Source organism: Suricata suricatta, chromosome 14, assembly GCF_006229205.1.
Source record: "Suricata suricatta isolate VVHF042 chromosome 14, meerkat_22Aug2017_6uvM2_HiC, whole genome shotgun sequence".
Taxonomy (NCBI): domain Eukaryota; kingdom Metazoa; phylum Chordata; class Mammalia; order Carnivora; family Herpestidae; genus Suricata; species Suricata suricatta.
In genome coordinates this window covers 3754664-3781719 of record NC_043713.1, presented here as the reverse complement: position 1 = coordinate 3781719, position 27056 = coordinate 3754664, and the positions used below count along the sequence as shown (strand labels likewise).

General features: G+C 41.7%; 1 protein-coding gene and 1 long non-coding RNA gene across 10 annotated transcripts in view; both read left to right on the top strand.

Annotated features, from left to right (window-relative positions):
- LOC115277555 overlaps positions 1 to 404 on the top strand; it is a 56882-nt gene extending 56478 nt beyond the window's left edge. Inside the window, exon 4 of the long non-coding RNA XR_003902413.1 lies at positions 350 to 404. This is a non-coding gene — a long non-coding RNA (uncharacterized LOC115277555). The remainder of the gene's footprint in view (positions 1 to 349) is intronic.
- The window catches only part of ZNF407 (zinc finger protein 407), a 473145-nt gene that overhangs the window by 222934 nt on the left and 223155 nt on the right, over positions 1 to 27056 (top strand). The window lies entirely within an intron of this gene.

Below are 27056 nucleotides of genomic sequence, written 5' to 3'. Positions count from 1 at the left end.
TAAAGAAGGAAAACTTTAGGGCATCAACTGTTATGTTAAAATTAAAGGGAAAAAATAGGCACATTCATGAAAATATAATTGAAGCTACAGAATAGGTATTAGGTGAAACGGTACATTGTTTCTTTGATAGAGTCTATTTCATTGGAGTAAAAGTAAGATTTTTTTTAAGTGAACACCACAAATGTGTAGTAGCATTTTTGCCTCTTAAAGATGCAAATCGATCTTATTCAGACTTTTTTAAAATGTTTAAGTCAAAACTTACCAAGGGATTTTATAAATACTCATTATCTTTCAAGGATAGATATCATGGTTACCCAGTTCCCTTCTTCCTTTGATTCGTTTCTTCCAGAATTCTTCAGCTTTGTTACATCTGAAACCTACTGTGTAACTCTTGTTGATGTTCAAGACACCATTCACACCCCTGTCTGTGTCCCTCCGCGTCTCCCCACATGCCAAGGTTCCAGTGCTGGCACCCACCTCTAAGGGCTGACGAACCTGGTACCTGAGTCTACTGTGTGAAATACGTGAAAATTTTGCCTTTGGTAAATGTATAAATATGGGAGCACCTGGGTGGCTCAGTTGTGTAAGCCTTCGCCTTTGGCTCAGGTCATGATCTCAAGATCTGTGAGTTCGAGTCCCACATCAGGCTCTGTGCTGACAGCTCAGGGCGTGGAGCCTGCTTCGGATTCTCTGTCTCCTTCTCTCTCTGTCCCTCCCATGCTCGCACTCTGTCTTTCTTTCTCAAAATAAATAAACATAAAAAAAAATTTTTTTGCCGTACATATATGCCTCAGCCTAAAACTTTATTATTCAGACTTTATTGACTTATGTCCAAATGAAGGGCGGTGCTTTCATTTCCATGAGGCGTCTGCCCCTGGGTCGTTCTGTCTGAGCCACTTTCCCTGAGCACGCAGCCTAGTGAGTACCAGCGGCCCGTGTTCCTACCCTGCTCGGGTTTCTTCAGAGTTCTTCCCACCTCGTGGCCTATTTCATATTTACTCACTTCTTCTTCCACCTCTTAGACAAAAGCCTGCGGATGAGAGCAGAGACTTGGTGGACTTTGTCCCCTGCTGTCACCCGGGCCTGCCTCAGATGCCACACATTTCTCTAGGCTCTCAGCAAGCCTTCCCTGAGAAAGTGAGTGTGAGAATGCAGACAGTTTCTGGACGTGCTTAGAGGGCAGTGAGCACAGGGATCGTGACGGGGCTCCCGTGTCTGTCAGCCACCACTCGTGCTGCTCTCTGTTCGCAGGAGAAACTCCGTACCTCCTACAGGACAGACTTTGAAGAGGTTACATTTAGTAGATGTTTATAATTATTCTTATAAACCTAGTTGAACATTACAATCATCTCTTAATAGGAATTCTTATTCAAATGTCGTCTTTTCTCCAATATGGATGGTGCTCCTGTCCCTGGGAGGGGGCCTGCTGCCCGCGGGTGTGACCCGTGGCCCTGGGGCCGGCCTCACACCGTGGGGCGATTCCTAGAGGGCTCTATTTATGCCTGAGCTGGTGACACATTGCTTTCCTTTTTAGCAAGCAGAAAATATATAATAAAAATGTTATCTGACCTAAGAAATTTAATTTATTCCTTTCACGATTAAGAGTCTGACAGAGATCTGCCCTGAATGGCCACCTACTTGTGTATTATGCTTATTATACATATCAAATTGAAACATTTCACGTCGTCCCGGGAAGTTTAGGAGTAAGGCCCACCTGCGTGTGACCCGAACGCAAGGGCACGGGGCTTTGCGCGAGGTGTGGTGCATGGCAATCGGTCCCGGTGACCAAGATTAATGAAGCTCAGAAGGGTTTTAATTAGCGCAGCTGCAGTCATCAATTATCGACTGAACACAAATATTGTTATATTTGGGAAATTCTTGATTTATTTTATTCCACTGCCCAGCAGATTTAGATGAATGGGTTCTCATCATAAACATTCTGAGAAAAATCGCCAGAGGCCACAGTTTATTATTTAGGACACAATCAGCCAGAGTGAACACTATAGAACAAAATGTTGGGAAGTGCTCTCAGCATTAATTTGGAAATTTTGCTGAAATGTTTGGCTTGTACAGGTTGTCAGACACATAAGGGCATCTTGAACAAAATTTAGAGCAGTCCATCAAGAAGGGAGAAGATGATCCGTAACAGATGTCGGTGCGTGCACACCTCAGGCCCGGGCTGGCCACGTGACAGTGTCTGCAGAATGTGGTCATTGCCTGTCGTGTGTGGCGCACGTGCCTTCAGAAGGATGGGCTCAGGTCTCCGGTGTTAGAGAAGAGGAAACGTCAGCGCCTTCTTAGCATTGGAACAAGCTGAGTGCCTCTCTGTACCTAATTATGGTCACGCACATGCTTGTTCTGCATTTTATTTTTATTTTAGAATAAACTTTGAAATTTTTAGCCTTGAATTAAACAGGTATAAGACAACATATATAAGTTTTGAGGGAAGGGAATACGTGATTGTATAGTTTTTTTTTCTGTTGACTACTAGATACAGCAAAATAAGATGATTTTAACATTTCTATGTTAAATCTGGACTAACATCCGGAATTATTAATAGGATGACGAATATTCTACAATTCACGTAAATTTTGTCTTTTGAATATAGTAGTATTATTTCTGAGTAACTTTTTTCTCCATTTGTAATTCAGTCTCCCGAACTCTATAATTTAGTGCAATTGCCTAATACAGAGTTTCAGAAATAGTCGGTAAACATCTTAAATTCCGAATAGGAGAGAAAGAAGTGAAGTGAGCTACATGCTTGTCTAAAGTACAGGGTGTAATGTAACACCCAAGATATCCATTCTGAAGAATGGGTTGTGGGTCATAACTGACGCCTGATAAAAAGTCAATTGCGGAGAATTTTTTGAAGGTCCTGTGTCATCATATCTGTTTTCTGTGATGATAGAAATATGTCACATGTGAAACACATTCAGTAAAATGTTGTGAGTCTTGCTTTATGTAAAAGATTTCCGTTTCTTGTATACAGATTTCATGGCCAACTTTAATTGGTCAATATTTTAAAGATCAGAATGTAATCCCAATTATGATCCTCTTAAGAGAAAAATAAGGTGGACCTTGTTTCTACGTGCAGACAGTAGTGAGTGTTGATTGGTATTTGTTCTTGCTGAGGAGGCCCAGTTTTACTTTTGTCCTTAGGAAAGGAAAAGAGAATGTATCAAAAGCCAGTACATGTTTTATCCACTAGATTAGAAGGACTTATCATATCTGAATTGTCAGAGAGTTTGCAATTAATGCTCCCGGCTCACTAGCTATTGTCTGTGGCGATTCATAAATACTCTGATTTCTGAGCATACTTTTATGGCCTTCATGTTTTATAGAGTAAATCATAGAAAGCTTTCTGTTTTCCAATTAACAGATGGAGGAGCTTTTGTTCATTGAACCAAGGGGCTTAGAAGGTGATTTCATTTCTCGTGCATTCAGTTACGTGATTCTTCTGCTTTAGCGTTAGATCCTGTCCTCTGTACTCATTTGTCCAAGTGACCAGAGACGTCTTGAGACACAGGCCATAATTGTCACCTTAGCATAATTAGACCTTTATAGTAGATTTCTTTTATTTTAATCTTCTTCAAAAGTTTTGAAGAACCCAATTGGCCTCTGATCTTCGCATTAAACGTTAAGTGTAAACCTTAAGAGGATTTCCCGTTCTGTGTAGTTCCCCACACCGTTTATCTTCTTACTTATCACCACGTGTTGTCATTGTTGGCTTACTTGTCCACGTCGCTTTTAGACTTCCTGTTTATTCATCCATCAGTCCTCTACACACCCACCCAGCCACTTACCCACCTACCTGCTGACCTATCTAAAAATTAAATATATAAACCTTGCAAGTTTTATGAACGGGAAGAAGGCAGATGTGGCTGATCCATGGTAAGCAGGAAGGTAGTAAGAGTGTTGGAGACGTAATCGGGGCCTGCATTCTCTCAGTTCTTAGAGATCGTGGTAAGGAGCTCACATATCCTGGGGAAGCCATTTCTAATGGCTTCATCGCAGAGTGTATTCATTATTTAATTTCCAGACCTCTTAATATTACCTGTCATTTATTTGATGGTCTATAAATGTTTGGTGGATGAGTGAGTGAGCCCAGCCCACCTCAGTCTGTCTGGCTTCTTTACTGGATCAACTTGAATGGTTTAATGTCTTAAACCAGAATTGTCCGCCTCCTGGGATAAGGGGTCCAGCAGGCTGTGTTTTATGACTGAACGAGTCCTACGTGAAGGGGCAAAAGAACTGGATATTGGTACTATCTAGCAGTTTAAGAATAAGAAACCTCTTGAGGTTATTTTGTCATTAGTAAAGTAAGTGTGTTGGATTAAATAATTTTTAAGATCTGGTATTCTAAAAGTTTTGATTATAGTGTTTCTCTGAGAAATGTCTGCTAATTAGCATATGATGAGCTACTTATATAGAGATAAACGATTTCTTTACGAAATTCATATTTTACTGTAATAAATATTGATGATTTTATAGAAATGCTATTTTTCATTGTTGTGGTTTTGAGTGTCTAATGTAAGCATTCCCTTATGAGGCCATGGGTCCATTTCTGAGCTTTAGTTATTATTGTATAGTAATATATTTGTCCATGGAAGTTTTGAGAAATAATCTCTCCTCTATTAAAAATTTTTATTCAGGGGCGCCTGGGTGGCTCAGTCGGTTAAGCATCCGGCTTCGGCTCAGGTCATGATCTCACGGTTCGTGGGTTCGAGCCCCATGTGGGGCTCTGGGCTGACAGCTCAGAGCCTGGAGCCTGCTTCAGATTCTGTATCTCCCTCTCTCCCTGACCCTCCCCTGCTCATGCTGTCTCTCTCTCTCTCTCTCAAAAACAAATAAAACATTAGAAAAAAATTTTTTTTAATTTTTATTCAGATAAAAGGAAAACAGAAGGGTGGTGCCTTGGTGCCTCATGGGCTCTTGATTTCAGCTCAGGTCACCATTCCCGGGCTGTGGGATCGAGCCCCACATGGGGCTGCATGCTGAATGTGAAGCCTGCTTCAGATTCTCTCTTTCTTCCTCTGCCGGTCTCTCTCTCTCCCTCTCTTTCTCTAAAAGGAAAAGAAAAAAAGAAAAAGAAAATATCCAGATTTTGTTATATTTTCCTCAACTCATTTTATTCTTCCTTTGGTAGTGTATATAAGCACATAGTGCTTGTGTATATGTGTATACGCACACATACTCTGTATTTCACATGCATACGCTATATGTGTAGTGTGTACACATACTGTCTGTGCATTCTATTGTGTAAATACACGCAGTATATATTCTGTATAGAATATATATTTGTATTGCATATATATGCAATATATATTGGTGTATTCTGCATATATATTTATGCTATATATATATATATATATTTATTTATTTATTTATTTATTCTGTGTAGTATCAAGAGTAATGATAGCTGTCATCCACCGCCTATGGGTCTCCCATGCAGCTTAAGGGCCAGAACATAACCATCACCTTTGAAGTCTTCTGTGTTCTTCTCTATGCATATATTTTTTTCCTTTCTCCAGAAGTGACCACTATCTTGATCTCTGTTAATCTTATTGAACATAGAATATCTAAACTGTGTATTAAGTGTTTATAGATTAGAGAAAAACTCTCAATATTGTTTCCAGTATCTAGTCTTTAGAAAGCCTAATTACCTTTTTTTTTTTAATTATGTATGATCCTAGAAACTTATGCTGTTATGATATTTAAATATGACTTAAAAACCCAGCATACTAATAAGTTGTATTTAAGAATACTAATCCATAAGATTTTGGCTCTAGTTTTAATACAAAATATTTACAAAGCATCCTATCTACAGGTTTTTTTTCTAAGATTTTTTGTTTTTCTATTCTGTTGAATAGGATACATTTATATAGGACCTTTAATCCTATAACACATTGTTCATTTGAAAATACATAGCTTTATCTTGCCAAAATTATCTGCGGTTTATTGATGCTTATTGACTCCTAATAATAAAATGAAACATCTGCTTAAAATTTTTAAACAGTCTTTGGAAAATATAGGTAGCATAATTTGACCATTAATAAACACAAAATCTTTGTCTTTTCAATGTATGATATTTGATTTCTTAAACAGTTCTGTCTTTTAGTTTTCATACTTCCAAAAGCCTTAAGTGGCAAATTACTATTATTTTTGACATTTTATAAGTTTAGACATAATTTATAAGAATAACAAATGGATAAAATATGCTGATATTTAATACATATAAATTCATATGTCTTTGTGTTTTCCATCTTTGGGGATTATATAGTCTCGCCGTAAGTTTCTCAAAAGGTATAATGATTTTATAAAAATATCAAATATCTTCTAGCATAATAGCCTTCGTATAATGAATGCACCTTAGTGCAAATTAACTGTGTTTATTTGAAGCCTATCTTCTTTCTTGTTGCGGGTAGCTGTGAGGAAGGAGGGTGGGAACACATAATAACAGGAGATAATTTGGTGATGGACGTTATACTTTACATTTCTGCTTTCTCCCTGTTCAATTCGGCTTGATGCACACCTCACGCTGAACTGCCATATTATCACTTTGTCACGGGCTATGACAATACCCCTAACAATAAGAGTCTTCTCTTTTGTTTATAACACTTAAATGTCTTGGCGATTAGAACTTTTTCCTTTCTTCTCTGAATAAAATTGTTTTGTACTGACTTTTTTATTCTAGTGAGGAGAAAGAAATAAAAGCAACCCTATTTCCTATTACAAATTATCATAAATATTGGAGATGCAGATTTTTCTTAGATCATTAGCATATCATGCTGCGACCCACACCAGAATGTACCATTAACAAAGCCGCCTTCATGTAATTAATGTAAATAATATGGAACTACAGCTTGAGTTACCCAGTCAGCCTTGGCAAAAAGCATTTGTCATAACGCATCATCTAAGGAGCCCGGCCTCAATTCAAATTAAACTTCATGGGTTTGCCCCTGTATTTTTTCCTCTCCTGCTATAAATTTCTGTGAAACATTTATGACTATAAATTTCTGTGAAACACCTACATAGGAGAAGAAAGCAATCCTGTAAGCTGAAATTAAAATTTTATTATTTACTGTGCTTCTGCGGGTGAGGACAATTAGCATCTTCATAAAGCCCGAGATGGAGACCGGGAGAATGCGGCGGAGGGTTTTCCCTCCTCAGAAGCGTCCTCTGTCCTCTGCAGCTGCCAGCAGATCTAAAGTATGGTTTCTGTCTGCCATTTGCTACTATTGCCCTCTGACTCCAAAACACAGAGGAGCATTGTAAATTTTTCATGAAGAGGTTTCAGTCTGTAAAACAGCAAACAGGAATAATGTTTTAAATGCAATCATTGTCAAGTTTGAACAATGTAATTTATCAAGAGAGCAGTTTGTACTATATAATAAGTTTCATATATTAATACAATTTTTCATCTGATGTCAGGCTTCTGATTTATGAATAGCCCATGATCTAAGGTGATCATTGAATTATAATTCAAGTAATAAGAAGCCAGGAACAAGACAGTGCCACCGCTACCCCACATCAGCTTGCGTGCCGCCAAGCCAATTTACTAAACAACCGTGGGTAAATGATACAGTTTTTCTAATTCAAAGAAGGCACTCGTTAATTAGATAAAGGCTAAAGCTCTCATTATTTTTAAATGATTTAAGAACGGGTAAAGATCTTACAGCTTATAGTGCAGCGCTAATAGTTCTCTGGTTACTGCCTTGTAATAAGAGTATTAAAGACAGATGGGCCAGGCCGATTTAAACCAATTACAGCCTCTCCCGTGCACCGGTAGCAGTGACTGTTCACAAGCGCATCAGATGCAAATATTCGACATGTTTCAGATGACTGAAACACCACTGATTAATGTGATTGATGAAGAAGTTGTTTCCTTCTGCTAATTTGTAGGGAATAATCACCCCTCTGGACTGCGGTTAGTAGTTCTCGTGGCTTACTCCGTATTTCTCAGCAATATTTACAAGTGTCTTGTGGATATTTAGCTTTCTGATATACCAACGTAATGAAAAAATCCATATTTTTCATTCCTGCCAATTTATTGAGCATCTCTTAGGTGCTGGGTGCTGATGAAATCTGTAACTCATCAAGTATTTCCTTTTACTTAATTCCTGTGATAGCGAGTCGGTTACAGATTCTGCAAAAATTTAGTCAGTTAAAAAGATAAGTAGAAGTTCTCACCTAAATATTTTGAAAAATGTGGATTTACTTTACAGTGAATGTCAAACTTTGGTTTATATAAAAATTTTAAGTTCCTAAAGTAGTTTATGTTTTGTGAAAATTAATGTTGCTAAGTGCGCAAGTCATTTGTCCATATACTTTGTGCTACTTGATTACGTTTAGCCATATTTTATGTTGATGGCAAACACCTTTTATGATGTCTGCTTCGGCAGCCATTAACTTCTGGGAGTTGTGGCCGAGGCCGTGGCCTCCCTCCCGTCCTTCGTTCCGGGTAATGGGAGGCATGGGACATGCCCACGTTTTACCACCCAGCCGTCTGTAGACGGAGTTCCTTGATTTGGAAGAATTTGTTGATACCATATATATATATATATATATATATATATATATATATACACACACACATACACATTTCCTGGGACACCTTAATGATCATTAGCTTTTTTGTTTCCTTTTTAATCTCCTGTCACCAGTTGTTTCGCGTTTCGTCATTGTAGCTGTCAGCTTCCATGGGCACTGGTGTTTCTCTCTAGAAAGCGTCTGCCTGGTCCAGCAGAGGTGGCTGTACTACCTCCCCTGACCAGTCAGCCAGCGGCCAGTTCTCCGGTGTACTTGGATGTGGCGCTCCCCTTGGGCGGATGCCATCTTTGAGAGGCAGGCACTGCTTGTACCCGCAGGTACTTTTGGACCCATGTGGGCTCTGTCGCTGCGCATCTTGTCTGAGAGCTCACAGATAGCAATGTACTGTTTCTCTTTACAGTTTTTTATCGGCCTTCCTTTTTTTTTTTAATTGATCTCAATTTCTAATCAGTTTTTCAGAGTTGTTGGTCATATGCTTGCAAAGAGAGATAACTGTAGGTAACTGTGGACGTGCAACGGAAATCTGGGAAGGAAACTTGGGTATACAAAAGATTTCAAACTGGTTTACATTTCTCCTCTGTTGCTTTATTTTTGTGTTTTTAAAAAATTCCCTTATCTGAGCAGCAACAAGATATGTTATTAATGGACCCTGAGTAGGACAAGTTATTTGTTATAGTAACTTTTGACCTGTTTAATAAGTAGTCAAGCTGTGTAGCAGAGTTTTTATTGTACTCTGCAGTGTACAGTTATGAAGTGTGGTACATAATAAAATAAAAGCAATAATGTTGATATTTCTGAGGGATCCATCAGAGCTGACCTGAAGCAACATCTTTCATCTGGTTGGTCTGGGTATGAATGTTTGAAAGTTACAGCTGAAATTACTGGAGACAATATCGTGTTTATGACTTCTGATTGTTTGCCATTGTAAGGGACCTCACCCCTTGTGATTCCCAAAACTGGTTCCATGACAGTTCATTAGTGCTGGTGTCAAGAAACAAATGAAAAAGACGAAATACATTTAGTATTAGGCAATAAGACCCTTTAAGCTAACTGTTAGTATTTAATGTATCAGAGTGTACAAACCATACGTGAAGCCGTTCTGGGGGAAGAGGAGGGCGCGGGGGGCTCTGCTGTTAGAGTAGGTTTGTCTGTGTGCGTGATGCTCAGCTCTGTGCTTCAGAAAACCATTACCTTCAGATGGCTTTTTGTGGGAAGGCAGAAGCATGATCAAGGAGGAGCTGACTCTTTTCCCCCCAGAAGCGCAGGGTGGGCTGGGCAGACCACCATCTGGGAGTGAGCTCCGTTTAGTGCTTGAAATATAATTTATGTGTTTGCTTGTTTCTCTTCCTTATCAGATTTTACCCCTACCCAGGATAGGGGCCTGGGTCCTATTTCTCTTTGTGTTTCCAGAGCACACGGTAGGATTCTGTCCCATTGTGGATGTTCAGGAGACATTTGCTTCATTAATATATTAGTAGTAGAGATGCTTGAGTTTTTTTCCTTGCAACAGCTCCCAAACAGTGTGAGGCCAAGGAAAGTAATTAAGAAACAAATGGCTTCCTAACATTGCAGTTCTTACGATACTGAGTACTGCCTTAAAAATGTCTACTGCCTAATTTTTTTCCTTATAAGAAGGAAATTTATCTGTCTTGATCCAGCAGACCACTTTGAATTCAGGTTTTATTTGTGTGAAAAGCTCATGCTTGTGTTTTTTGTGAATAACGTAATTATTAAAGTTTCTCCCAGGCTGATTTGTAACTGAGCCTCTAGTAAACTGCAGAATTTTGGTGGTGGTGATGGTTTATTATGATTATTATTATTATTATTATTATTATTATTTAGCATACAAAAATACAGGATCATTAATTTTCAGCAGGTCTGTGAAATCACGCAGACACAACTTAGTCATGAATCGTTTTTGACTGCCATTTCTGCTGCCACCAAAGTAGACTTTAAGCTACCATTTCAGATGCATCAACATCTACTGGCGTGTTGATTCTATAAACTTTGTTTTGGATGTCGTGCTGGAGATAGGAGAGATACTAATTAGTGGTAGATAAGTTTTTAAACATTGCGTTCAGCTCAGTGCAGTCATCTTATATGACTGCGATGCATCATTGGTGTTTTATTTCATTGATGGAATGACACGAAAATATCATTAAAAAAGAGCAGCTGTAAAATAGCAATATGTAAATGTGTTGCGTGATTTTGCATCATATTTAATTTTATAAATAAAAGTACTAGGTTTAAAGAAAGCATTATACACTTGTGAGTTCTTTCAGAGGCAATGCTACGTAGATATTCATACATGTAAGTATGTTAAAATGCTTCACCTTTCAATCAATATGTGCCTGAGGAGCAGTCATCAGAAGTAGTTTTAAAGTCGCCTTTTCGCCATCCATTGTGTCCACCACATTTCATGCGGCCCCGAATCAGGCGGTGAGGAAACCTGATTGGACCTCCAGGAAGTGCGCTGATGTTAATCAGCCTAGTGTGCAAGACAGAAAAGCTGATAGTCCGAAATTGCACTTTAAACTAAGACAGACTGTCAGTCTTTAGGAATGTTGGGGAATGGCCTATTTATGTAATCAGATACTAACCCCGGGAGGAAGCTGTCAGGCACATTCTTGTTGTGTAAGCAGCAGGCAAAATGTGCTTTATCTGACAGACAGTGTGTAAATCTGTCCATGCAAAAATCCAAATGTTTAGTTTGCTCCTAGTCACTGTAATAATCTGCTTATTTTCGTCTGCTGGAGCAATGACATCACTTAGCAGAATGTGCAGCAGACACAAGGCCCAGATAAGGCCTCCGCGGTGTCAGTCATTCATTCCGTGATTGGCAAGAAGATAAATAGGAATTTACTAGAGGTTTGCTTTCAGCTAAAAGAATAGACTGCACATTCTGGACAGGAATAACTATTTAGCGTGGCTATTTTACATCTGGGGGAAAATGGATAGAATACATCACGTCTAATTATAGTTTCTAGGAATAAGTACCCTGCCTTATCAATAACTATTGAATAGTTATGTCCCAGAGGAATTTTCTTTGATTTGTTAAAATGCTTTTACATGTTTATTTTCTTGTTTGTTTGTTTCATTGACTCTTACACGTGCCACATGCATCACCCCTTTCCTGTTTCATTTAAAAAAATACCTCATATTATGTCATCATTTGCTTACTGTGAATAGTAACGTCTTCATGAATTTGGACATTTAAGAATCTGTAATTTAAATCCTATTTTTGAAGAGAAAGGGAAATTTTTTTTAAATCTGACTTTAAAGTTAGAGACTTAAAAGATGAGTTCAGTGTTCTCCTATATTTGTTCAGTGAGTACCTTTCCGTGACTGAAAGATCGCCATGTTATCAACTATTAATTGTTAGCAGTGTTTTCTTTGATAATTCACTCTTTGGATAAGCAGTATAACTTCAGGAATTTTCTTTAAAATTCCCAAAAGATTTGACTGTTCAAATTTTCATTCAAGTCTTCAATTTGGTTTTACCAAGGAAGTGATTTCTTTGCTAATTGTACATAATGATTCTAAACAGTATTAATTATTTTAAACAAAGGGGAAGCCCAGTACCGGACCATGGTATTTTATGATCCATAACTTTATAGGACACATTGAACTCTCAGCAGGGAAAGCCAGCTGCAGGCCAGATTGAGCTGGCCGTAGCTTATGGACTCGTTGGACCGCCAGGGAGATACCCCTTTGCCCAGGTCCAGGTAGCCAGACGGGTCTGAGAGGCCAAAGGGCTTTCTAAGAATTTTAACAGTAACAGGAGAGGACTGAAATATATACAAACTCACACAGAGCTGACGTGCTGATATCACCCTTTGGAGTAGGCGCGTAATTGCATTTCCCTCCACTCTGTGTTCTGCAAAGTTGTAGTCATCTTTATTTTGATTTAGTATGAACGTGCAAAGTACATTTATATAGTACTTTACTACTGTAATTATTTACTACTTAAGCACATGATAGTAACTTCACATAATTAGTCAGTTTAATTGGTTTTATTACCTGTCAAAGTTAAATTGCCCAAATTTTCAAATCAAGTAATTTAGAAACATACACCCTTAAATTATTTGATCATTGAATTTAAAATGTTACCTCTTTACCTCTGTTGCCAACTCAGTCTATATAAATCCCTGGTCAGGTCTACTTAAGCTCAGGTAAAAGTTAAAATTCAATCAGAGGACTTGTTTACTTGGTAGCAATTAAAATGCGCTAATATTTTCGCTTTTGTTGTTCCCCAGAGGAGATTTTCCTAATTACGTCTCACCTGGGCTTCTATTCTCGGTCCTCTTCTGCTGCTCCGCTTCTGAGTGACTGTGCATGCTCCATAGCGGTCCACGGCGCACTGTTGTTGAAGAGAGTAGATGCCAGTAATTGATGTAAACTTATTTGTTGTGAAAAGTGTTAGTGATGTTTGGAGATGTGCAGCACAGAGCTCTGGATGTTCTTTGAGGCGGTTTGTAGCAACGAGGACAAGTGTCTCCTCTGACTTTCAGCATCTTTTCTTCACTTCTGAGCTCGGGGGCAGGTTTTTGTGAATTACAAGTTCATGTAAATTACAGTAGAATGCTGCGTTCTTATACGTAACCAGGAGATATAGATGAAGTGTCTGTTTATTCATCTATTATTTTTATGTTTTCCTCTCCTAGTTCTCAGTTTCCGTCGAGAATGTTCAGCACTAATTATTTGAGTACCTGTGATCTGTAAGCCATCAGAACAGCTGGTGTTAGGGCGTGGGTTTCCGCGTGTTTACGCTGCTCCTTTGCTCTTGTTACTGTCTTACCTTTCCAGACCAGACCTGTGCTTCCTGGTTCTGTGTTCTGATACAGCTGTTTCTGGAAGCATAATTTATTAGATTGCTGCTTTCTGTTGTTTTGTTTTTATAGTCTTAAACAAATTAAAGAATAGAGGTAGGTGCTCAGGCCTCTGTTTCCTGGAAGTCAGGGCACTTTGTTCCGGTGGGGAGTTAACTAGCATTTGGACGCATACAGACTCATGGATAAAAAGACAGGGCTTAAAATATGATGGAGAGAGAACGCCTCACTGACCGTGATGGCTGCTTGATATCAGCCCAGTGCGTTCGACGGACTCCTCCTCAGCGCCATCTTTGCTGTCATGGAGAGGGTAGTCTCGCAAGGGTGAGGCTTGGAGTACTCCTTGTTCCTAAGCCTGGACTTAATGGAAATTAGCTGACATTAGATTTACAGGGACTTGCTGTTAGGACATATTTTGGGGGTATCTTATTCCAGCCCCATCACCCCTGACATGTAGAGCTCAAGGCTGAGACAGTAACCAAGACACCAGAGTGGTGGGGGCCACGGTGGCATGGTGGCTCTCTGCTCCGCTCTGTCACGACGTCCTTCGAGCAGCCTTGTCGTTTTTAGTACGCCGTTGGGAATGCCATTTGTCAGAGTATTTTTGACATATTTTGAGCCTTCGATACGATTTAGTTTTACACACATATTAAATTGTATAAATGTTTGATATATGACTTTTGTGCCCTGACTATGATACTGCACTGAAAGAGATCAGGAAGTTGAAAATCAATGTAAATGTCCCAGAATTGTTGAGATTCTTCTAGGGAACGTACACATACAAAAGTAGAAAATCCTCAGAAGTCAGTGAGATGGTGTGGGGTTGAACTGGGAGTGGCAAATCAGGCCAAGACTCTGGTGTACGGTAGGGATTAAAAAGGGGTATAAAACAAGGAAAGGGCTTTAGTGAGGGCTGGTCTGATGGCCTCTAAAGTCTGTTAATATTTTTTTATTATCAAACGCCTGGAACCATCTCTTCAACGTTGTGATTATGATCTTGCTCAGGGCAAACAGGAGAATCTTTAATTGTTGTGAACAGTACCTATGATTAGCTGTCTACTCTGTGGCATTCACAGCATAGGCTTACAAAGCCATTGGACACTGATGTCTTAGCCAGCTGAATACAGATATAACGAGGCTTAGATTTCAAAAGTTGGAAGGCAAAAATATATCTTTCTTTCTAAAGTTCTGATCTTATATTGCCTCAATAAATATTTCAGCTTTTGTCTCTCTCTGTAGTACTTTGATTGTATCAACTATATAATATTTGTATAAGTATGACATACAGAAGCCCCTTCAGTGGATGAAAATTTGTGATTCTGGGTCATTGTATTTAGGGTTAAACTTCTTCAGGGGGCGCCTGGGAGGCTCACTTGGTTCAGCGTCCGACTCCGGCTCAGGTCAGGATCTCATGGTTCATGAGTTCGAGCCCCGCATCGGGCTCTGTGCTGACAGCTCAGAGCCTGGCCTGCTTCAGATTCTGTGTCTTCTACTCTCTGTTCCTCACCCGCTCACATTCTGTCTCTCTTACTCAAAAATAAATAAACATTAAAAAATTAAAAAAACAGATCTGTTTATTCGTATATATATTTTAAATGTTTATTTATTTTGAGAGTGAGAGATTGAGAGCAGATAGGAGAGAGGCAGATGTAGAGAGAGAATCCTAATCTGTCTCCGCACCATCAGCACAGATCCCAATGCGGGGTTCAGTCCCACAAACTGCGAGATCATGATCTGAAATCGAGAGTTGGCCGCTTACTTGACTAAGCCTCCCAGGTGCCCCAATTCTTAAATATTTTGTAAAGTGGAATGGGTGCTTGTAGGTGTTTCTAATATAGCAGTGTATAAAGTGGTCAGTGAAAGTTCTCTTTGCTAAAATTGAGACCCTCCTCCTCCTCCAGGCTTCCTACTTCCCACCTAATACAACTTCTCTTCATAGTTTGGTGTGAGACTCTTCTGATTGTTTTCTGTTTATTTGTATATGTGTGGTGTGTGTGTATTTTTTTTTCTTTTTTGATAAGTGACATATTAAAATAAACCTAATTCCAGGGGTGCCTGGCTTTGTTGGTTAAGCAGCTAACTTTGGCTCAGATCATGATCTCGCAGTCCATGAGTTAGAGACTTGCATTGGGCTCTGTGCTGACAGCTCAGAGCGTGGAGCCTGCTTTGGATTTTGTGTCTTTCTCTCTCTCTGTCCCTCTCCCACTTGTGCTCTGTCTCTCTGCCTCAAAAATAAACATTAAAAAAAATTTAAATACACTTAATTCTGTAAATTTTGTCCCTTTGCAATATTTAATTCAACAATCGAACAGCCATTTACTAGGTACCTACTTTGTGCCAGGCAATGTATTGGGCCCTGGAGATATAGCAGAAAATAAAACAGGTAAACATTCTTCCGTCATGAACTTACATTTTGGTGTGGGGAGGTATTCAGTAAGCAAAATGAAAAGTCAAGCTAATGTCAGTATTAAAATAGTGATGATTAAGTAAAATAAAAGACGGAAGACCTGTAGGGAGGGTGGGGTGCCCAGGGAAAGCCTTGGAGAGAAGGCAGCACGTGAGTCGAGGGGCTGAGCCACAGGAGACCTTAAGGCAGGGGGAGAGGTCATGCACGTGCCCCACCAGAAGGGGAGCGCAGGGGGCCTGTGTGCCAGGAGCGAGGCCCAGGGTGGGAAGGGGGCGTTCGTGGGAGCTCGGGCCACATGAAGCTCTGGATGGCTCTGCAGGGACGTTCCTTTTTCTTCTGCGCTGGATGAGAAGGTTTTAAACAGAGGCCTGGCGTGGTCTGGCGTGGGTGTTCACGGAAGTGCCGGCTGTGGTGTGCTGACAACAGGCCGGATGGTAGGAAGGTGGACGGGGATAGCAGAGGCCAAGAGAGGGTCTCATCATGATCCTGCCACACAGGGATGGTACGCTGGACCCTGGTTGTAGCAGCAGAGGTAGATGGTGGTGCCCACGCTCTGAGTGTATCTAGGAGGCACAGCCCACAGGGTTCCCTGGTGGGTTGGATGAGAAGAATGGATGATGCCAAGATTTTGGCCTGAACACTGAGGAGAATGACGTCATACCATTAACCAGGCAACAGTGAGCAGGGCCCACTGGCGGACCTTGGGAACTAGGTTTAGACACAGCAGATCTGAGAAGCCTGTTAGCCATCCCCGTGGATACGTGGAGTGGCCAGCTGAGTGCACCTAGACCTCAGAGAACTCCTCTGGGCTGCGGGTGTGCGCTCGGAGGTCAGAACACACATCACCGTAGGACTGAATATGGGTCAAACAGAAGAGACTTACGGACCAGACGGTCTTTGGGAGGAGGGAGGGAACAAAGGTGAGTGCTGAGAGCCGTCAGAGGGCCATGTGGTCGAGTCAGGAGGTGCGCGTGCGTCAAGGACGGGCTCTCCTGGCCGTTCGCGGGTGTGGGCCACCGTGCGCTCGTCCAGCCTGACTCCCGAGTCAGTCTGACACTTACCGCGGACACCGGCGCACCAGGCTGTTACGGGAGGGCAGGCCATCCGTCCCTGGCTGCTGGGCATGCTGGGCTCTCAGGCAGCGACCTGTGTCCTCTAGGCTCTGCTGGGGCCGCCGGCCCCCCCGGGCCTCCGGGACGCCTGCCTGTCCCCGCACGTGCCCTGCTAGTCCTGCTCCCGAAGCTCCCTCAGTCCTGCCGGAGGGGAAGGAACTTTTTGGACTTTACTGTATTTCCACGTGTTTGACTCTGAAAAGTGTTTAATAAAAAGAGAGTAATGGTATGAAGTGCTGAGCAGTTTTGTTTTCATTGTATAGTAAAGTCTAACCTAGCCAGCTCTCTGCCTTTCATTTCTGTTCTGCCCCAGCCCACAACTGAAAAGCCGTTTTCACTGATCTCGTTTCGGTAGTTTAGTTGCTTCTGTATCTTAGCCTCCCCAACACTGTCCCTCTGCCGAGTGTAAGTATGTTTTATCACCTACGTCTTTCCCGTTGTTTTAATTATCTGAGAAAGGAGTGTAGACTAGTATTTTGAATGCTGGAAGGCAGATCATAAATGATAATGGCAGCCCATATACTCTTGAGGTGTTGAAGATGTGAAGAATTAGTAAAAGTGATCTATACACGCGATGTTTATAGATGCCCGTCTGAATTTACCTTTTCAAAATATCGTAGACTATATGAGATGTAGATGAAATCCACAAATCCGTTTTGTATAAAGAAGAATCCGTAGCTGCACACATCTAGTTTTTTAAAATAAATAATGCTCTTTGTGTTGCAAGGAAGCTAAGTGAACTGCTTTGCCCTGAATTAGAGCGTTTTCCCGCCTGCGTACTCCGCGGCCCTGCACGCACTCCCTGGTCTCACCCAAGCTCCACTGCAGCTCACTCCATAGCCACTGCCTAGTGGCCGCGTAGAAAAAACAGCAAGGAGCCTACTAGTGTTTATTAACTGCTTGCTCTCGGGTGGATCACAAAAACTTTAAAACCCTTAAAAAACTTGTTTTTTTATGTTAATCTAATGTTAGCACTTTCCCTTGAACCTGTGATTTAGAAAGGAACAAGTCAAATCCCTTACCATGTGATCTTTCTATCTATTTGAATGTCAGAGTGTTCTGATTTAAAGCCAGCTGTGACCCGTGTCAGGCTCTGCGGCGTCCACCGGAGTTGGTCTGCTGAGCTCACGCTGCGTGTTGGCGATGCTCCGGTGCACAGGCGCCCAGGGTAGTTACTCTGCAGTGCGCTGTAACTGCTGCTCTGCCGGCTGAGGTCTCAGAAAGGGTCAATTTCGTACTGAACTCTGAGACTGCTGGGCAATACATCTCAACCCTCCCAGCTAATCTTACCTTGAGCTCAAATGGTTCCCTAGATCATCCTGACATGCTGGAAGGCCGAGATGATGACAAAGGCCAAGACAATGAAATACCTGAGTTTGGAAAGGCTGCCTTTCCCAGCTCCAGCAAATCACGGTCACCATCCGCTCGGACAGTCCTTTCTAAATCTGGAAAATATATTCAAATGTCTAGAAATCCTTTTTCCATAATAGACACATAAAGACCACAGCATATTTGCTGGCGTCTAAGATGCAAGGGTCCCTGGAACATGTTCCAGTATTACGTTAATATCTTTTAGAGAAGAAACACTAGTTGTGCATATGTTGAAGGTAAATTTTGTCTGGTAGAAAGAAATATTTTATTCATTTCAGCTTGATCTGTTGTATGTTTGAGTCCTATAAGAAGTCGTTTGGGATGGTGATAATCTTCCGTCCCTTAACGAAGACCAGAGCACACGTTCAGAGACAAACGCACTGGGTGTCAGTTACTGGTTCTATCAGGGCTATAGTACTAACAGATTTGAATTTCCTATGCTAGAGGTATAATCCAAGCACTACTTATGATTGTCTTCAGCTTATTAATTTTGTTCAGAAAAAAAATGATTATTCTCTTTAAACCACCCTGAGAGGTCTTTACTGGGGAGGATTGCTGGCAGGGAAGGAAACTCTGGCTTTCTTATTGTTGCTGTTTTCAGTCATTGTGGAATAATGGATGATTCTCTTGATGTACTATTTATAGAACACCAGTGATCTAACTGTGATACAGCATGAAGAAATGTCCTGTGCCCAGTATTTTTAAAAATACCGATGTGGGTACACACCAGGAATAAGAATTACATGGCCCTCCTGAGGCCCAGAGAGGCTGTCCATGGCTGGACACTAACTTCCCCCTCACAGCACCATGAGTGTCTGAACCGAACATGATTTCTGCATCCATGGCGTGCAAGAAACTGAGCAGCACTGCTTCTGTGAAACTCTCAGCTTTATTAACAAGAGGGGATTGGAATTCATCCTATAGAGATTCACAGGGCTTTTGTATGATGTATGTCTGTCCTTGTAGAATTTCATACAGTCGTGCTATCGAAACATTTTCTTGACATAGTATTTTAACACCGTAGCATTAAGACCTTATTATGACGTTTCTGAATTCTGTACGAATCAGGTTTTTTTGATGAGTAGCACTGTGACAGGTTGTCTGAATCGGGACAAAAGTTCTTGTTCATTCTTAGCTTCTATCAATATACCAGTTGTGTTTAATTTTAATATATTAACATTGTCAGTGAAAACTAGTTAATTTTGTAGTTGGTTTTGTTCTGTTAGTGCCTTTCTCCTTTCCATGAGCCGGTTTTGGGTTTTATTGGTAAAACCCTGTTTAGATTTGTTAGCCAGTTCATCCTAATACAGTCCCTGGTGAGACTGTCGTCGGAAAACGTGGTGCAGTGCCTTTCCCATTGGCCTGTAAAGGATCGCGTTTGGTAGCTCGCAGATCACACTTCCACAGCGTGGGCAGGCAGGGCGCCTGCAGGACAGCGGTCTGTCCGCGCTGACGGGCCGTCCGGAAGGCTGCGGGCCGTGGCCACGTGCACTCGTGAGCTCGTCCTCCAGTCGCAGATGGGACCGGCGTTGCGCCAGGTTTGCGTCCTTCTTCCCCCAGACACGCACCTACTTGTATGTGTACCTACTGCGTCCGAGTGGTCATGGGCCCTCGTGGGGGTAAAGGCACATTCACCTCCTTACAAAATTACAATCAAATAGTTGTGAAAAACCGGCACTGAAGAGACATAGGAAGGGGACAAAGAACAACATCAGATCGGGGCTTCCTCTCGTCGTGTCAGAGCCAGATTCCCCCCGGTGGGCGGCATCATCTCAGACGGACTCTGCTGGGATCCAGCACCTTGGCCTCTGTCTTCCATGCAGCATGCTCCCCGCCCACCCGCACCCACCCGCTCCCGCCTGTGGGCTCAGAGGGTCGGCTCAGGGCTCACACGCCAGCCGGCCACGTGTGCCCGGCTCTGCCCGGAGCGGGAGCGCCGGCGCCTGCTCCCGGCCTGGTGGCGTCTCTCTGCTCCCTCAGGCCCCCCTGAAGCCCCTGCTCATCCAGGAGTTCTTTCTGGCGATTTCAGGCCATCGCCACCGGCGCTTTTTCCAAACCTTTTAAAGCTTCTTTTAAAAACCCAACAGAATGTAGTGCTTCTGTGTTCTGATTCTTTCACGGAACTTAGCATTGACCGTTGAATCGTGGCCTTCTTTGGCAGAGGAATATATGTTTTTATAGGGTTGACCAGAGCACATAGTCGTTTCTAGGCACACAGTAGTAGGTTTTAATATCTATTTTTTTAGTTGACCAGTTGATATAAAAGTAGCTGAATGATTATAATTTGAGGATTGTTCGGATTGTGTTGTAAATGTCCCAAGACTAAACAGTAGTCAAGGCATTTGTGATGAAGCTTTAAGTGAAATTTGAAATTGCTATTGTCGATTTATCTCTGATTATTTGTATCAGTAATGGCAGTGATTTAAAAGAAATTCTCTTTGGTCTTTAAACAGTCCTTTTATTTGTAATATTAGTCCTTTATTTTTAAGTGCTATTTTAACCTTCCTTACATAAATCCAGTGTTTTCTTCCCTAACCCGAAGCAATAAAATTTCATTTAGTCCGGAGTGGAGGATTTTGGCAATTTAATATATGTCTTGTTCTTCAGGACTTGACTTCCATGGTTAAAATTGTTTCAACCTCCCAAGCCCTCCGGCCCAGTGAAGCCCTCGGGAGGGGTAGTTGGAGGTGGAGGGCGGCCTGTGGCGGGAATAGGTGTCATAGGCGGTGTGATTCCTTCCACCTGGTCCTCTCGTGTTGGCGTTTCGGAGCCATGCAGGAAATGTCAACCCTCTCAGGACTAAACCAACTTCCCAGACCCTGAGAAGGGGACTCGGTGGAGCTTTGTTTCCAGCAGCACTCCATTCAGGTTCTGTTGTCCTGTGTAGATCAGGGTGTTTGGGCGACGAGGCAGGGGGTGGCAGGAATGTGACCTGTCCTCTGTGCCAGGGATTGGCACACTACCGCCTGCATGCCAGATCAGGCCCACTAACTGCGGACATAAAGTTTTATTGGAACACAGCCACACTCCTTTGTTTACTTACTGTCTGTGGCTGCTTCTGTTCTAAGGAGGCAGAGGCCAGAGATCTGAGGAGCTGCCCTGCCATGGAGAAGGTGTTTCCTGTCCTTTACACAGAGCTTTGCCCAGCCCTGTGTCAGCTGCGCTGTGCCTGTGAGTGTCGGATACGCCGCACGCAGGGGGCCGGCAAGTCCCGGCCAGCCTTCCCCGACAGCTTTTGGGTAGACCTGAGTTTACGGTCTCTTTGACAAAGAAAAATTTCATGGGAATGAGATTTTGAAGGATGAATTCAAATATCTGAAGGCATAGCCCTTGTAATCCTTGAATGTTTCTCTTCACAGTGAGCCAGTCTCTTGGTTCTTGGAAGACTAAAGCAACCTGGGATTAATATTCTGCTTGGATTGGACTGAAAGAGCCAGAGAATATATTTCACAGCTTTTAGAATCTGAATGATATGTTAAGAGGTTTTAAAATGACGGGCTTTGCTGTGAGGGAGGTTAAGTTTCTTTTCCAACTAGTTAACAAGGATCTAGTCTGTTAATTAGGCTAATTATCACCTGTTCAGGGCAAACATGCACTCAGGACTCCTGGCTTAAGTGGCAGGCTCCCTCGCTGCATGGAAGCCCGGGGGGCGGAGGGCTGTCCAGCTTCCATCTGTGTGCCCCCCGCAAGCCCGGAGAGTTGAGTTTAGTAAATGAAACCTTTCTAAGCTTAGGTCTTTCTTGATATAACTCATGCTCATGTTTTATATATAATCAGAAACGGGCTTCTCTCCCAGCCTAGTAGCCTAGCTCAAGTGAGCCGGGTACTGGCACGGTCATGTCGTATCCTTGGCTTCAGATTATAACTTCATTCTTTGAGTCAGAGTTTTAATTTCGACTTTGTACACATATATATGCACACAGATATTTGGAAGGACATGGTCAAAGGGATGTCGAGTTATTGTTTAGCTGTCAGTGTAGCTTTTTGATGACTCAATTCAGAGAAAAACATTGATCATTTTCTGTAGAGTGTAAAGTTGGATATTGTACTTAAACGTATGTGTAGTACTTTGAAACTTCATAGAAATAAGATGAATAAGATGACCGTGGAATAATACTGGGGTATTTAATGTGGATTTAGTGTCTGTTTCTCATGAATTGGTCTAAAAGCAGCCTTGTAGATTTTTACTCAGAGGTTTCCCGGGCCAAACACCTCGGGGCAGCCCCCAGTTCTGGCGCTTACAGACGCTGAATGTGTTATTATGGCAGAGTGTCCTGAACTTTGTCATTCGGCTTGTTACCCTTGGGGGCACCTTTTCAGCACAAGACCCTCACAGGAATTACTGAGCATTGTGGTTGCTCTTCAGTGGTTGTCCTTCTGGGCCTTTTATGTGCTGCTTTGTTCAAGGACGGGGTTGTTCTCAGTCATGTTTGCAGCTCAGCAGAATGCGTGTGGTAGGCCTGCTGCGGTAAGACTCCAGCATGCTCTATTTTCATTTCATCTCTTAGTGTGGGGTTTTACAATTACTAAATTGTAGAAATTTTAATAAGAGGCTTTTATTTCAAAGAACCAGCCTGGGCATTGGGAGTATTTGAGTCACTCAGAAATTGCTGGGCCAGGTTCATCAGGAGGGTGGCTGGTCCGGGAAGGAGTCGCGCGCACCTGGCCTGCTGCCCCAGCTCTGGGTCCCCTGTGTCCCCGTCAGAACCAGCACCACTGTCGGGTGCGCTCCTAGAGCCTCAGTTGGGCTTCACTGGAACAGTTTTGAATCAGTCAACACCTTGTTGCACAGATTTGAAAGATAATAACTGCATGATTAGTTAATATTTTGACAAAGTTGAGCTTACTCTTCTATTAAAATTTTATTTGTAAGACACCAGATCATGTCCATTGGTGTGCTTTTTTTTGGTAGATGTGAATTTGCATGATTTATTAATTTGACCAGAGTGGTCCAAGGAGTTATGTAGCGAAGATAAGAAATATTGTTTGATTATTTAATTAGAATATTCGTTTTGTAATTGTGATAAATTTCAAAAACAATGAAAGCATTTGGGAAGATGTTAATGTATGGCCATATTTACTTGGAATCCCCTCTCTTTTCAAAACAACAAAATTATAACACTGTAGTGAACACTCTCTCATATGCAAATTGTAACACTATAGTGAACACTCATATGCAAATTGTAACACTGTAGTGAACAGTCTCATATGCAAATTGTAACACTGTAGTGAACAGTCTCATGTGCAAATTGTAACCCTGTAGTGAACAGTCTCTCATATGCAAATTGTAACACTGTAGTGAACGCTCATATGCAAATTGTAACGCTGTAGTGAACAGTCTCATATGCAAATTGTAACACTGTAGTGAACAGTCTCATGTGCAACTTGTAACCCTGTAGTGAACACTCTCTCATGTGCAAATTGTAACACTGTAGTGAACACTCTCTCATATGCACATTGTAACACTGTAGTGAACACTCATATGCAAATTGTAACACTGTAGTGAAAAGTCTCATATGCAAATTGTAACCCTGTAGTGAACACTCTCTCATATGCACGTCCTATCCCTCTTTTCAGACACCTTGGTGTCATGTACAGGCTTTTGCGTGCGGACTTCATAGGTTTGTATTTTATATATATATATATATATATATTATATATATATGTATATATACTATATATACGTATATATATTTCCTGAATGGTTCAGTTTTGTGCCCAACTTGTTTCATTTTAATGCAGTTACATTTTTGAGATGGCTAATAAATGTAGCCCTAGTTGATGCATTTTTCTACATTATGATATCCCATTTTGTGATTAAACCCATTATTAATCTACTCCCCAGCTGATGGATATTTAAGGTTGTTTACATTTTTAATGGAGATAATTTACATATCTATCTCTCTATCTATCTACTTATCTATCTGTATGCTGCCTATGCTTGTGCCAGAGTCTCCTGGTTGTGCATGCCTAGACTGAGCTTTCTGGAAGAGAGCTAGTTTTTAAAAGAGAGATACATTGTCTTCTAATTCCCACAGTTTTGAGATAGTCATATCCTAAATTATCCTGGATTGGAGAGAGTAGAAAATAACATAAAAATATACTAGTGGTACCTTTTATTATATTTAAAAAATTGTAAGGTAATAAAGCATCATAGGTGCTTGTCTTCATAGGTCAGTGGGATATGTGAGGATTTTTCCTTAAGTTGCTAATAAATAATCCACCTAATATTTAAAATATTTTAAATAACATTTAAAAATATAATTTGAAGAAGATGAAAATAGAATCTCCTGTTAGGATGCTTACCTCGTATAGTAATGTGGGATATTAAAGTTAAGGACAGAACTCAAAAAAGTATTTATATATTTGACATAACCTGTCTGCCCCTTAAGTATTCAAAGCCCAGCGGCTGTAATGGAGTTTCTGTAAGGCAGAAACATCTATTAAGATAATGGTATTATCATATAATTCAGCTTCCAACCGATTCTGTGCTTTCACTTTGTACATAATACAGAGTGACACCCCTGTGAGAATTTCTAGTTTTGTCACATGTCGAACAGTGAGATTATATTATATGCTCATTTCAAACTTTATAGTCTAGGGGTGTGGGTTTTATTTTGTCTTGGTGCTGCTATTACACATCAGGCGAGGAGTGATTTCCAAGAAGATGAGTTCTTAACAGGGACCCAACAGGGCCCAGAGCCATTCCCAGTGCGGGAGGGGTGCCAAGGAGAAGACAGCACACATACCCAGAAATAAGAACACGCACTGTGAACATAGCAGAAAATGCTTAGAATTTAATTTGGGAAGCCTTATAAACTTACACTAAAAGATGAACCCTTAGTTGACTTCCAAAGTTACCCACATGCAAAAGGGCTTTATTCCAAAAAGTTAGACATCTTAATCCCTGGAAGCCAGGAACTTTGTAATGACATCTCTAGGTAGGAACTGGTACACGTGTTATGTGTAACATTCTACATTTAAAATCACTTCCCTCACAGATCATTAGTACATTATCTTCTAATTCCCACATTTTTGAGAAGTCTGGTATTATTTTGATTTCTTTTGCTTGTGACTTTTTTTTTCCCTTTGAAACCTTTTAAGATCTTTTTATATCTGGTAGAAGTATCTCCTGAAGCCTGGGGAAAGAGTAGGTAACAAAATGCCTTTCCTCAATCCAAGTCTTAACAGTACTATTTGGCATTTTGAACTTTCTATTAAATATGATAAAATAGCCAGATTATGTAAGACCTGGAAACGGTACTGAGGCGCACCTACCCTCTTCCCAGAGACCGCGTTCTGCATGGCACATTTATTATTCCTCTGCTATGGCCTGTGATGCAATCTTTTAAAAATTTAACTTATAAATGTTGACATTTTAAAAATTTAAATAAGAACTTCAGAATATCAAAGGAAGGTATCGGAACAAATATGGAAAACACAGACATTATACATCCCTCTAGGTGCTAGCTGCGAAGTTATGTCATGTTGTGCATGTTTGAAATCCTCACTTTGTGAAATAAGCCCAGAGGCCTAGGAAGGTGATGGGACCGAAGGGCACGAGAATGTGGGTTCCCGGCAGCCAGCAGGGCCCCCGCTCCTTATGGCACACACCTCACACTCTGCCCCAGGCTCTGGTGAGATCGAGTACAGGAGGAGACCCTTCATCCCCACGTTAGTTCATGGTCCGTCCGGAACTATGGTGGGCGCCACCGTGGACCATGACCTGGGTGGGCCTCAGGGACGAGGGGAGCCGGACGCCATCTTCCTACTGTGTGCCTCCCTCGGTGACCCTTTTAGGTTGTTTCCTTTCCGTAGTTGTCACTTCCTCGTCTTGCTACCTCCTTCAACTGACCTACCAGAAAACTGTTTTCACAATCAAGGCGGAGGCTACCACGTTCTTCCCAAACAGACCTCTTTGTAATACACCGTAAGTGCAGTTAGGCCAGAAGTTTCTCATGGAAGACCACCACGGGGGATAGAAAGGCATTAATAACATTTGACCCAGCCTGATGTAGGTCACCGGGCTTCACGCTTTTCCTAGCAAACTGGAGGGCCTCCTGGAGGTGGTGGCAGGCAAGCGCGGTCACAGCGCATGTGATCTGTCAAGGCCTGCTGCCTCCAGTGCTGGGACCCCCTTCAAGCACTCTCTGACCAGGTCCTCCTGCCTCTCCTCCGCATCCATTTGCCTCTGCCTCTTAACATCTAAATTAAGTACCACCCCTGGGAAGACTTCTTTAATCTGCCCCACCCCATTAATTGCTGCTGCTTTTAAATTTATGATGGCATTTTACATTTTCTTTTTTATGGCATTGAAGTTATTTTTGTGAATGGCTTTTCTTCCTTCATAGCCTGTGATTTTCTTAAGAGCCAGCTCTAACTCTGTCTTTGTCTCCCCTGTCGAAAACATTGTTTGGGGTATAGTGGGTGTCAGGTCGTTCTAAAGTGCATCTAGAACACATGTTGATGCCTTCCCTTCCTGGGCCCACATGGCGGAGCAGAACTGCGGATGTCGCCCAGGTTCCGTCCAGAGTTGCCTTCGGAGAAGGTTCCTGGCGGCCCCCAGGTCGCTGGATCTCTGACCGATGTCGCTCTTACTGCCTTGTTGCATGAAGGCAGATCATTTACGGCATTTGAGAGTCAGAAATTGTGTGGTCTCAGGAAACACCCCATTGAAGAGTAGGTCTGAACTTTTATAAGGATATTTTACGTTGGTCATATTTCAGATTCTTTTCAGAGTACCAGTGCGTGAACTTATTTTCTTAAAGCCAATTGCAAAACACGTGA